Consider the following 12,777-nt stretch of genomic DNA (forward strand, 5'->3'; position numbering starts at 1 on the left):
TAGGAGTATAGGATTAAAGTGTAGGTGTTCACATAACTGCAATTGTTAGGGTAGATAGTGCTATTTTGTTCACTTATAGAATATTATGTTTAAATGAGGCTGGCACATATTGCAATGCATGCATTTTAGTTTTATCTTGTTAGGCACAATATGATTTTGCTATTGTCTTTATTGTAAAAATGGTACCTGGTTAAAGAGTTGGGTCAAAGTGTCAAATTGACAGGTGGGGGGGGGCAGTCTATGGTATACTTTCATGTCAACCTGATAAATAGAATGAAGGGGTGGAGTGTAGCCTGGCAATCTCTTCCTCCCTGGAGCGGGACACACACTCTCTCTCTCTCTCTGCTTCACATATGAAGCCAGGCTGATGGCAGCCAGAGCCCTGGAGCTGTATCCACTGCCATTGGATCCACGGGATTGTCCACCTACCACCCTGTGATCATCCTGCATTCGGTATCATTGCATGTGCTGCATGAGCAAAAGAGGAATTTATGGTCAATATCGGGCATATGCGCTAATATTGGACTTGTTATGGACTTGATCTGGACTGGACTGGGATGTTTTCTTAATTTACAATTACTCTGAGTAATTGACATAAAGTTCTATATTACACATATCTGAGTGTCTCTGGATTTGTTTCTTTAGTCAACCCCGGTGTAACAGTCTTTAACAAGAGGGATCGACACGATGGCTGCATCCAAGGACTGTGGCCTGGGAACTATTGTGAGGATGGCACAGGACCATGCAGGGTTTCATTCTGTTTTGCACAGGGCCGCTAGGGGTTAGAACTGACTTGATGTCCCCTGGCAACAGCAACCTATCTCAAAAGTGACTGACTTAAGAGGCTTGTCTACTGCCATGGCCTCATCAACATCCAAAAGTAATCCCTAATGAAACTGCAACCACGGGTACACTGTTCTTAGATGTCATACTGATTCTCTGTGACAGACCATAACTACTCTTTAGAGTTAGGATTTGGCAGGTTTGGCTTGAGAGAAGCTCTGGCATTCATTCTCTTTTGGATATGCTGCTTTTGTGGTCCTTTCTGTTGCTGTTATGTGTCATCAGAGTGAGCCTGGTTATGCACTGGACTGCTAACTTACAAATCAGCAGTTCAAAACCACCAGCTGCTCCTTGGGAGAAAGACAGGGCTTTCTACTCCCATAAAGAGGCACAGTCTTGAAAACTGACAGGGACAACTCTACCCTGTCTTATAGGGTTGCTGGCAGTCAGAATGGACTTGATGGTAGAGAGTGATACTCTTTATATCCAAAATGAGATGTCAATAGCAATTGTATATCACAGTTTGCCATGAAGAGGAGATGGGCAGGGGTTAAGGATCTACATTTCAGAGAAGTCAGCATATAAATAGTACATCAAACCACGAAACTGGGTAAAATCACCAAGGAAACGTGTAATGCTAGGAGTCAGAAATGATGAGGAACCAAGGAAAGAGACTCGGCATGAAAAGGCAATGCTTTAGGAGGAAAGCCAGGGCAATATGGGTCTTAGAAGCCAGGGAAAAGGGTATTTATAAAAGAAAATACTGTTGAGAGATCCAGTGGAAAGCGGATTATCAACTTACTATCGGATTTGGCATACAGGCGGTCACCTGTGACTTTGACAAGCTTATTTTCAGTGCAGTGGCAGAGGGAAAGCCTCCCACTTGTGCATTAAGAAGGTATTTATTGCTATTGGTTGCCAGCTAGTTTACAGAAACTTACAGTGATTTCCTACACAAATCACAAATGTTGCCTGGTTCTATGCCATCTTCACAATTGCTGGTATGTTTGCATCCACTGCGAAGGCCATTGTGTATTCTAAACCACAGGCCCATCATCCAGCACTGTATGCAACAATGATTCTGTTGTCATCCATATGATTATCACTGGTGGACTTTCAGAACTAAATCCCCAGGCCTCTCTTCTTAGTCCGTCTCGTCCTGGAAGCTCTGCCGAAAACTTTTCCATCATGCTGGTATTTAAAATATTGGTGACATAACTTGTCGCACCATAGCAACACATAAACCAACACATACAACCAGTTGACAGATGGTGGTGGTCAGTGCGGCAGTTACATACTTCCATGTCAACTTGATAAATAAAGTATAGGGGTGGAGGTCAGCCTGTCAATCTGGATGTAGTTTGATGAGCTAATTTGAAGACACTACTGAGATAAATGGCTTGCTGAAGACTGGCCCCCCTCTCTCTCTCTGCTCCACCTTCCTGTAGATGAGCCACTTAGAGCCATGCTGATGGCAGCTATAGCTCTGGAGACGTGTCTACCACCATTGGATCTACAAGACTTTGCACCCACTGTCCTGTAATCTTTTTGCATTCTTTATGTGTGGCTGTGTGAGTCTGAAGAAGGATTTATGAAGTAGCATTGGACTTATGGACTTGACCTGGACTGGGCTGAAATGTTCACTTGATACATAAATACTTCTTGATATAAAGCTCTCTTTGACACATAAATGAGTGTCACTGAGTTTGTTTTTCCAGTCTACCTGGCCTAGTGCAGTAAGTATATGGACTAGACAGGAAACACTAAGAGAGTATAAACCCAATCCAAACTCACTGCCATTGATCAATGCCAACTCATAGTGACCCGCTAGGCCAGGGTAGAACTGCCCCTGTAGGTTTCCAAGGTTAACTCTTTATAGGAGTAGAAAACTCCATCTTTCTCCCGAGGATCAGCTCCTGGCTTGAAACTGCTGACTTTGTGGCTAGCTGCCCAATGTGTAACCACTTGGGAGCAATTAAATTGGAAGAGATATCATATTTCAAGGAGTTTTGTTGGTTCTTTGTCATTGTTCTTATTACTAGTTTTTTTGGTTGGAGGCAATGAGTGCATCAGAATAATGGAAGAGAAATTAGAACTCAGAGGCCGTTGTTTTTAAGATGGGAACATGGAGGGAAAAGTGGCTCTTTGCTTGTATGGTGATGAGAAAGATCCGAAAGAGCGTACTCGCAAAGAAGAGTGAGGAGGGGCGCACAAACCATGTAAAGCAGGGAGCCCAAGTAGTCCATTCCTGGTGATGGGAGGAAAAGCTGGTGGTCACAGAAACGGAATGAGGATAGGCATGGGGGACGGGGTTATGGAAGTTCTAATCAGCCGTTTGAAGCCATTAGCCAGTCTGTGGGAGAAAGATGAGGCTTTCTACTCACGTAAAGAGTTGGTCTCTGAAACCACAGGGGAAGCACTATACCGTCCTACTGGCTTATAGGATCATCACTATGAGTGACTGGCAGGGATTATTTTTTAAATGAGTCCTGGTGATGCTGCAGTATGAGTGTTGGGCGGTTAACCACAAGGACTGTGGAGCAAATCCACCATCTGCTCGATGGCAGAAAACAGTAAAGATTTACAGCCACCGAAACCCTATATTGGATTGTTGAGTTGGAAATGACACAAAGGAAGTAAGTTTTGTTTTTTAATAAGACTAAGCAAACTTGTCTGCTACCGTCCACAGATCATAGAGACATGTTTAAGTATATTTTGTTTGGACTAAACCCATGCCTGTATGGGCTGGACGGCCAGTAGCAATGCTCTTTGATTTAACCTCCTATGGTCTGCAGCTGAGAGCAAGGGCACTTTGGTACCAATTCATAGCAACCCTCAGACAACAGAAAAAAGTACTTTCTGGTCCCACGCCACTCTCACCATGGTAGTTTCTGTCAGTCCATTGTTGCAATCACGGGGCCAATCTGTCTCTTGAAGGAGCTTCCTCTTTGTCACTGCCCTTCTACTTTGCCCTTCCCTTTTCCAGGGACGAGTTGCTCCTGATAATATACATGTCCAAAGGATCAGAGAGGAAAGAGGAGGGTTGAGATACTGGGAGTTTAAAAAGAGAGAAGAAAGAGTGGCATCAGTATCCTGTAAGTGGGAAAGCAAGTGCCATAAGGAGCAGATAGTGAGTACCTGCTAGAAGGAAAAGTCTCTGTAAACATTAAAAAACAGAACACCAACCCACTGTCATCAAGTCCATTCTGACACATAATTACTTTATATACGGTTTTCAAAGGAGCCCCGATGGCATCGTGGTTACGTATCGGGCTGCTAACTGCAAGATCTGCCGTTCAAAACCACCAGACACTTCTCGGGAGGAGCTGAAGCTTTCTAACCTTGTGAAGAGTTAGTCTCAGAAACTCAGGATCAGAGCGAATCCGCAGTGAGAGGCAGGGTTTCCAAGACTATGGAAGGAGACAACCTCACCTCTCTCTTTAGCTCCTCCCTTGCTGTTGGAAGCCCAGTGCCTAATCCAAAGTGCCACCAGTACGTCATGTCATCATGAAGTTAAGAGTGAATTAATTTGTCTGATTGTTTTACTCCAATGGTATGGAACACACACAAAACATAACAAGACCAGCTAGTGGCATTGAGAGAGTTTAAAAAGATGCAATTGCAATAACTGAGTATGGACTTCAAGTGTGGAAAAGAGGAATGAGAGGCCATGAAGGGGTAAAGGGGAGAAGAAAGATGGTTGAATCAATAGATTTTGGGTTGCGGTGGGACCTGAGGATTGTCTGCCTTCTCGACGTTTCAGTTGATGTGATCACATTGTTACACATGGTCAAACATAGGCGTACTCACAATCACATAGCAAGAACATTGCAACCTGAATTTTGGAAGTGAAAAATTGAAAATAACTGTCTAGGGTCCTAAGGATTTGCTCACTCTTACACCACGTTTATTAAAAGGCACTGAGAACCAGACATTTGGAATAGAGGATTTACAAATGAAAAGATGCTATCGTTGTCTTGAGAAAAAAAAAAACCTATAAAATCTAGAAGGGTCATAGGCATGTAAATCGACGAGTGTTATCTTTGTCAATCCTGGCGCCCTCAGACGGTGAAGGTTGTGTGTCAACTTGGTTGGGCCATGAGTCTGTTATAATATAGTTTGACAGTTACATGATGAGGTAGGCATGAGACCTGATATAAGGCTGTCATCTCCATGATGAATCTGTTGCGTACAGCCAATCAGTTGAAGAAAAACTTCTTTGGGAGCATGTACCTGTACTTGGTATATATGAACATTTTGACACCCTTCTTCAGCTTTTTGTTGGATCTGGGTTCCTCGTCTATCCCAGCATCTGACCTCCAGTTCTTTGGCCTTGACCAAGAGCCTGGAGTATCATCTTGTGAGCTTCGGATTCATTAGCCACCTCCACAAGCCGTGAGTCAGCCGCCTACTGTCTTACCTGCCAATCTTGAGTACATCAGCCTCAGCCTTGGAGCCAAGCCAGCTGCCCTCTGACCTCTTGGGATCATCAGGAGAATATTCCAATCTGACATCTGAATCAAGGGCTGGGGACTTTTCCACCTCTAAAACTGTGTAGCTATATTCTTGAGAAAAATTTTTCTATATATACCGATTTAAGCTTCACTGGGCTTGCTTCTCCAGATAACAGCGACTAGACAGGCTCAACAGAAATAATCAACTGCGGAAGCTCTGAACCATGATAGTCTTTCCTATGGGAATCCTTATAGATAACCACCTGTGGAGTTCATAGTATGTTAAGGATACTGATCTCAGATGTGTTCCAAAGATACTGTGTCTATCCCCCTCCCCCCCAAATCTCCTACCTACTGCAACTTCAACAGTTTCCTCCTGGTTATGATGTGCTCCTTTTCAGTTTCTCTTTTTGGCAAACCCCATCTTATTGGTTGGAATCCTGGTGGCACAGTGGTTACTTCCTGGGCTGCTAACTGCAAGGTCAGCAGTTTGAAACCACCAGCTGCTCCATGGGAAAAAGACAAGGCTTTTTACTTCTGCAAAGAATCACAGTCTCGGAAACTCACAGGGGGCAGTCCTACCCTGCCTTATAGGGTTGCCATAAATCAGAATTGTCTCAATGGCAATGAGGTTTTTTATTTGTTTGCTATTTTTATCTTCCCAGCTGTATCTGCTCAATTCCTACTTAAAATCTAGATTGATCTTTAACCTATTAATCACCATAACAGTTTATCTTAGCATAGCATATCCAATGTTCCGAGAGTACAAATAGAACTGAGAGTAGGTACGATAATTGACATACTTGCAACTAAAGCAACACTTATCTTCAAAGAGTTTGCAACACAGAACTGTGAGTATAATAAGGACTCATTGTTACTACTACTCGGCAATCATTTAGAGCAAATCAATAAGAGACTGCATTGTCAATAAAATAATAAATAAGGAAGAATATGGTTCTGTAATCTATCATAGTATCTGGTGGTCATAATTAGTTTAGATTTCAATCCTGAGGTTTAAATCTTTTCATCAAAATCTCAAATGGGCTAATCATACAAAGAAATGTCATTAGACTTAAGAAGTTATCGAAGTACATAAATATTTTAGATCTTAAAATCCCTAAAAATTTTAAGCACAGCACCGTTCCGGGGAAAAACTCACAAGCTGTTGGTGATGATGTCAGGTAAGGGTTGCTTACAAGGACACTTGTTCAAACATACCAGCTAGTCATCAGCAGAAAGGTGAGGCTCTCTGCTCCCATAAACATTTGCAACTATGTAGGGCCACTATGAGTCGGTACTGACTTGATGGCAATGAGTTTGGGAGTTTTAACTGTTGGATTCATAGTGTTGCTGGCTCCACACTGCGGTGCCATAGGACACTGAAAAATTCCTCAGATGACATCTTCAAGCTGTGCCTTTAGTGTAAGATCTTGAAAATGCTACCATTTTGCTTCAAGGAATGTATCAGTGTAGCTAGTAAGCCACAAGAGTAATCACTGAGAAACAGAAGCTAAAATGTAGCTATGTTTCTAAAAGAAAACACCCACACACAGCACAAAAAAAGTTAGTGTAGCAAATAAAAGAAACGTAATTTCTTACAGAAATGAAAATATTTGGGAGCTACATCTAAGCTAATAAAGATTTTCCCACAAGTCCAAGAGAAAGGAATGAGGGAGAACAGGGAAAGCCTAAAACTATTAGTTGGTTTATGTCCCCATAACAAACACTCAAACCCAAACTTACTGCCACTCAGTAAATTCTTTCTGACTCATAGTGACCCGGGGATGGGTTTCCTGACATTGTACATCTTTATGAAAGCAGAGTCCCATTTTCCCCTGAGTACCAGCTGGTGGATGCGAACGGCTCTCCTTGCAGTCCAGTGCTTACCTGGCAGTACCACCAGGGCTCAAGCCAGAGGATGATTGGATTAAGTAGGCTTAATATAGTCATTGTACCCATTCCAATTCAGATAAATTGAGCCTTCAGGTTTGATACTTACAGCAGGCTATATCCTTTTGCCAACAAGTTTCAAATGTCCTTTGGTAGAAGTGTTAGCAAGAAAATGAAGGAGAGGAGCAATTCTTTTCTGAATATAGAAGGAGGTACCAGTGGATGCAAAATTTTAAAAAACTCTTCATGTAAAAGAATGGGAGCTTTATTGACTTCCTCGTTCTCATCGCCCCCCACATGTTGCAAGGCATTCTGCCGTGTAGATTGTGATAGATGCGAATATCCTTCTGCCTCGTTCTCGTGGTATTGTGGCAAGAACATGGGGTTAGGACTGATGAGGCCTGGGTTGTCATGACAACCGCCACCGGAGGAAGTCGGGCAAGCCAAAATTTTGTGGAGTCTTGAAGGTTTTCACAAATCTGAAAAACTTACATACTTAGCTCCAACTTTTTGTAATTATCTTAATAAGCAAATCATTTATGAATGAATGAACGGAATCTCTACTCTTTTCCTTTCTGGATGACATCTATATGTGAAATTGTAACACCAACCACTTCAGCCAAGTTTTGGTTCATATGTCACCAAATAAATCATATTTCAATGATGCATAGATCTTTAGTTACCTAAGAATAAATTTATTTATCTAAGTACTTTATGTGTCTTCTTTCCACTACACATTAATTGATTTCTTAGAAGAATCAATACTTCTGAAAAGACAAAGTTATTACCTAGAATACTAAGAATTAACTAGAATAAGCTTTTAGAGGGAATGCAGGCATGAAAATAGAATGTGAGTGGAACAAAGTTTAAAAACTTACATGAAAGCGCCAATATATTTCATGGTGACAGATGGGTGATCATATAAGCCCACGAGGTGGATCTGGAAAAGTGAAGACCTAGATAAGTTGATTCTTGGAGTGAACAAGAGATTAGAGACAGTTTTAGAAAGGAGTAGTTTTAGTTCTAGAACTGGGGATACTAACACCTTTCCTAGAGAAGTGCAGGACAAATAACAAGATTACTATGTGAAGTGTGTAGTCTCGGTTGCAATGAAATACTTTGCTAGAGGTGAAAATGTGGACTAACATGAAGAGTCTGTGCTATTTACCCAACTCCTCTGTGTTTCCATTTGTGCCGTTGTCTGTGCTGCAGATATTTTAACATGAACTCTCTATCTGCTCTTCTCGGACAAATTTTGGAAGTTCTATGCATTATTAAATCGAAGATGCCACGAATTCTAAGATGCAGTGCTGCTAAGTCTTGGTGAAAAGAAAAAAATTTTTAAAAGGAAAATCAAAAGTAACATATTATGACACAAAATCATTTTCTAGGACCCCTCCTAAATATAGAGATATGAAAATGAAGAAATTAGAATTGATGGAATCGGCAAGATTGCCTTCTTATTTTCTGTCACGCACAGGGCTTATTTTCTTCTCTATAAGTTCTTTATGTTTTCCCACTCCACAGATGAGTTTGTAATCTAGCATTTGTATATGAATAAGAGAACACATGATTTTCATTTTTTATTCAAAGAAACGGTAACCTGTTTTTTTCAGGTCAGCCTGGTGGAGAATAGACATGATGTATTTTCTTCTCGGCTATTTCCCTTTTGCTGAGAGAGGCTTTGATCTGCATAGATTTTTCTTTTCTTTTCTGTTTTGCTTCAAGTAAGCATTGCAATATGAGCGCTTTCTAAATTATTTCTTGCCTACAAAATTACAATCAATTTAGCAATTTGGAAACACTATTAACACATGTTAAAAGCCATTTTTCAAAGTGACAGAAATCTGTGCAACATTGTGCATATTAAAAAATGCTGATTTTTTCATGTTCCCTGTTTTACCTTATTTTCTTTCTGATTCAATAAACAAATACTCCTCCACTCTTTTGTTCTTGTATATAATTCTTGTGTCTCCTTTTGATCTCATAAATAAAACCTTCTGCTCACTGGAAGCATGCTCCACAATTTTAAGACATTTACCTTCCTGAGAGTTGACCCTATGATGCAAGTAAGGGGAATGCCAGGGGACCTATGGCCAGGGACCTATGGCCAGGGACCTACGGCCAGGGACCTACGGCCAGGGACCTATGGCCAGGGACCTACGGCCAGGGACCTATGGCCAGGGACCTACGGCCAGGGACCTATGTCCAGGGACCTACGGCCAGGGACCTATGGCCAGGGGACGAGTGTGGCTGTGAGAATGAACACCAAACAATTCCAAACCTGCCTGATTCATCAGTGAAGAATGTTTTACAAAAGTAGAAAGTGAATGTTTTATATAAGAAGATAAAGTATACCTGGCACTTTGGCCATCTTCAGTCAACAACAACAATAAATTGTGCTGTAAAAGCATGAGTCTGCTAGAAGGGCGCAGTATCAAAAATGTATTTGGGCCAAGTCATTGTGCACATTGTTTGAGTGTCATTACATGAGAATTAAAAAAAAAAACAAAAGCAGCTACATTCTGCAATTTAAAATTTATGGCCGCATGATATATGAGGTGGTGTGTTAGTCTAGCCCCCTCATGCTCATAACTTTAGAGAAACAAATCCACAGAAACTCATATGTGTAAGAGAGAGTTTTATATAAAGGTTAAGTGTATATCAAGAAAACATCCCAACCCAGTGCTGCCCAAACCCACAAGTCCATCATTAACCCATATGTCTGACACCAATCCAAAAAGTCCTCCTCCATCTCACAAAACACACACTATGATGCCGATTGCAAGAGGAAAGCTGAGTCAGTGAACGCGTGTAAGGGGTCTCCACATGGTTGTTCCAGCATCCAGGACTGCATCGGGGTAGGTCCATGTGGCTTCTCCTTGGGGATGTCTTGCCAGCTGAAGCAGGGAACTAGCTCAGGCAGCTGCACCTTGGTCTGACCATCACAAAGCAAGAGACCTGAAAACTAGAAAGGCGAGGCTTACCAAGCCATTTCTCTCTCTGCCCTTCAATTAACCCCACATGTGTTTATTGGCCAGGTTGGCACAATAAACTAACTCAGGTGATTAGTTGATGTCTATTTTCTTTAATCCCATTATTACAACTCTTTTGAGTAAAGGGTTCCATCTTCAATTTTGTTCTATGTCTCTGTAATTTATTCTCCCTTTTTCTGCATCCTGGTTGTATTCATACTATTACTGTGAAGTCCGAGTAATTTTCATCCACCGTATGAACTGGCTTTGCTATTGGGGATCAATGCCATGGGGAGTTTTACCATTGATGTGTTAGTTGACATTTACTTCAAAACAACGTTTAGGAGTTGTGGCACTTACATAACTTTGTGTCAACTTAAAAGTGTAGCTAGGGGTGGAGTCTAGCCTGTCAACCAGGTCACAGCCCGATGGTGCCTCCTTGTGGGTGTGACCACCTCATAAGGAGGTCCTGGGTACTCCCTCTCTCTCTTTGCTTCACCTTCCTGCTGGTGAGCCATTCAGAAACCTGGTGGGGACCTGCCAGACCCCTGGAGATGCATCCACTGACATTGGATCCACAGGACTTCGCACCCACTGGCTTGTGATCTTCCTGCATTCCACGTCATTGCAGGTGGCCGTGTGTGTGTCTGAAGAAGGACTTGAGTTCTACTGGGTTGGAATGTTATCCTGATATATAAAGCTTCATGATACAATGCTCTCTTCTATATATATGAGTGGCTCTGGGTTTGTTTCTCTAGTCAACCCAGCCTAACACAGAATTTCATTAAGGAAGCATGAAAGAAGCTCATGGTATATCTCTCCGGTTTCTCTGTTCTCTTTTAATCTCTTATATTTTCTCTTTGACTTCATTTTAAATACCAAGATGATTTCACTGCATATTTTATATTTCAGTTTCTCTTTGCTTCAGTCTCTCACACACCACTGTCTTTTACTCTTTTCTAAAGGACATGTCTCCTCAGGTAACTTCTTGGTTCTACGTCTTTCTAAGCCTCACGATAATGCTAACCTTGAACTTCCTGCCTCCGTGGCAGGCTACAAGATATAGAGTTTTCTAGATGGATAAAGTTATACATATTCATACTAAATCATGCATATGGCAATACTGAGATACGTAGAAGGATTAGAGGCAGGTGAGTGAAACAGTGAGCAGGGGTCTTTATACAGCCATGTTCATAAGCAGCCAGGCTAGCATACTGTGAGTAGGACCAGGCATTTTTCTGGGCACACAGCATAAATTCATTTATAGGACACACTTTGTCATTCAGCACGGGTGCCAAAAGTAGAGTCCAGCTGGCGCTGATCGACTGCTTTGGAACACAATCTTAAGGAAATTGGTTTTCATATCATGGGCTGGAAGCAGAGAAGGATGAAACCTAGACGGTTACTTTGAATTATCAGCAGTAGAATGGTGGGCCAGGTTGATAACTGGAGGGAATTCTTTTCCTGCCATCGAGTCAATGTTGACTCATAGGGAGCCCTGGGGGGTTCCGAGACGGAAACTGTTTATGGGAGTAGAAAGCCCAGTCTTTCTCCGGTGAAGCTGCTGGTGGTTTTGTACTTCTGACCATTGGGATCACAGGCTAACACGTAACCAATGCACCACCAAGGCTCCTGGAAGGAATTCTTGCTCCTTATAATAAAACGAAAGGACTGTCAACTCCTTGCTTGTTAGCAGCAAGAACTCTAGCTCTCCACTTGCCCCCTTACAGTCCTACTGTGATAACCCCACACTGCCGACAAATCGAAACAGTGCTTCTTTATTTTACTACCCACAGAATGCTTCTGCTTACCTTACTCAAGAAGGACACATGAGTAGAGTATCCTGCTTTGGCTGTAGGGACAATTGAAACTTTTGCTAATTGACTTGTTTTAAATCCACTTGGAAATCTACTATATTAAAGGAAACATTATGAAATATATCTTGTTCAATGAAATCCTATTGGTATTTCAAGTCTGCTTATTAGTGGAAATGACATGGCATCTGTAGCCCACCATATTAGGTATGGATTCACAATCCTGACTCTGTCCACATTTAATAACTATGTAATCCTGAGCATTTTATGTAATATCAGCGAGTTCACATGTATTTGTAAAATTGGGATTATAGTAGACCATGTATAAAGTTGTTGCTATGGTTAAGTGAGAGAACATACGCACAATATACAGTCATTCTTAATTAAATGCCTTGTACATGCAAGAAATACAACCAATGTAAGTTCCTTCCCCTCTAACTGTTCCTACTCTTTGCTAGAAATGACCATGTTAGGGATACATCTGAAAATTTAGAACCAAATAAAATGTCATGCATATCCAGTTCCCTCAGTTTATATTTTCAGTGGACGTTAGAAACATTATGCAATTAATTATATCCAATGAATTAAGTCACTCGTAATTTTTACGAGTGTTTTCTCATAGTTTTCTCCTCAATGTCTTAGTTTCAAATTGCCTATGTGTATAATTGTAGAATACAAGGCAGAGAGAACTAAATCAAACTGCCATCTATTGTTTAAAAATCTCTTAATAGTCACCTTTTTTAGCTTGAGCTGTCAGATTGCTTGGATATGATAAACTAATGCATGTCCATGGATTGCTTTTACCTTGTGGAAAAGTGTCTTCCTCTCGAATCATTTCAATATATCTTCATCTAAAGTGGA

The sequence above is a fragment of the Tenrec ecaudatus genome, chromosome 14, assembly GCF_050624435.1.
Source record: "Tenrec ecaudatus isolate mTenEca1 chromosome 14, mTenEca1.hap1, whole genome shotgun sequence".
Lineage (NCBI taxonomy): Eukaryota > Metazoa > Chordata > Mammalia > Afrosoricida > Tenrecidae > Tenrec > Tenrec ecaudatus.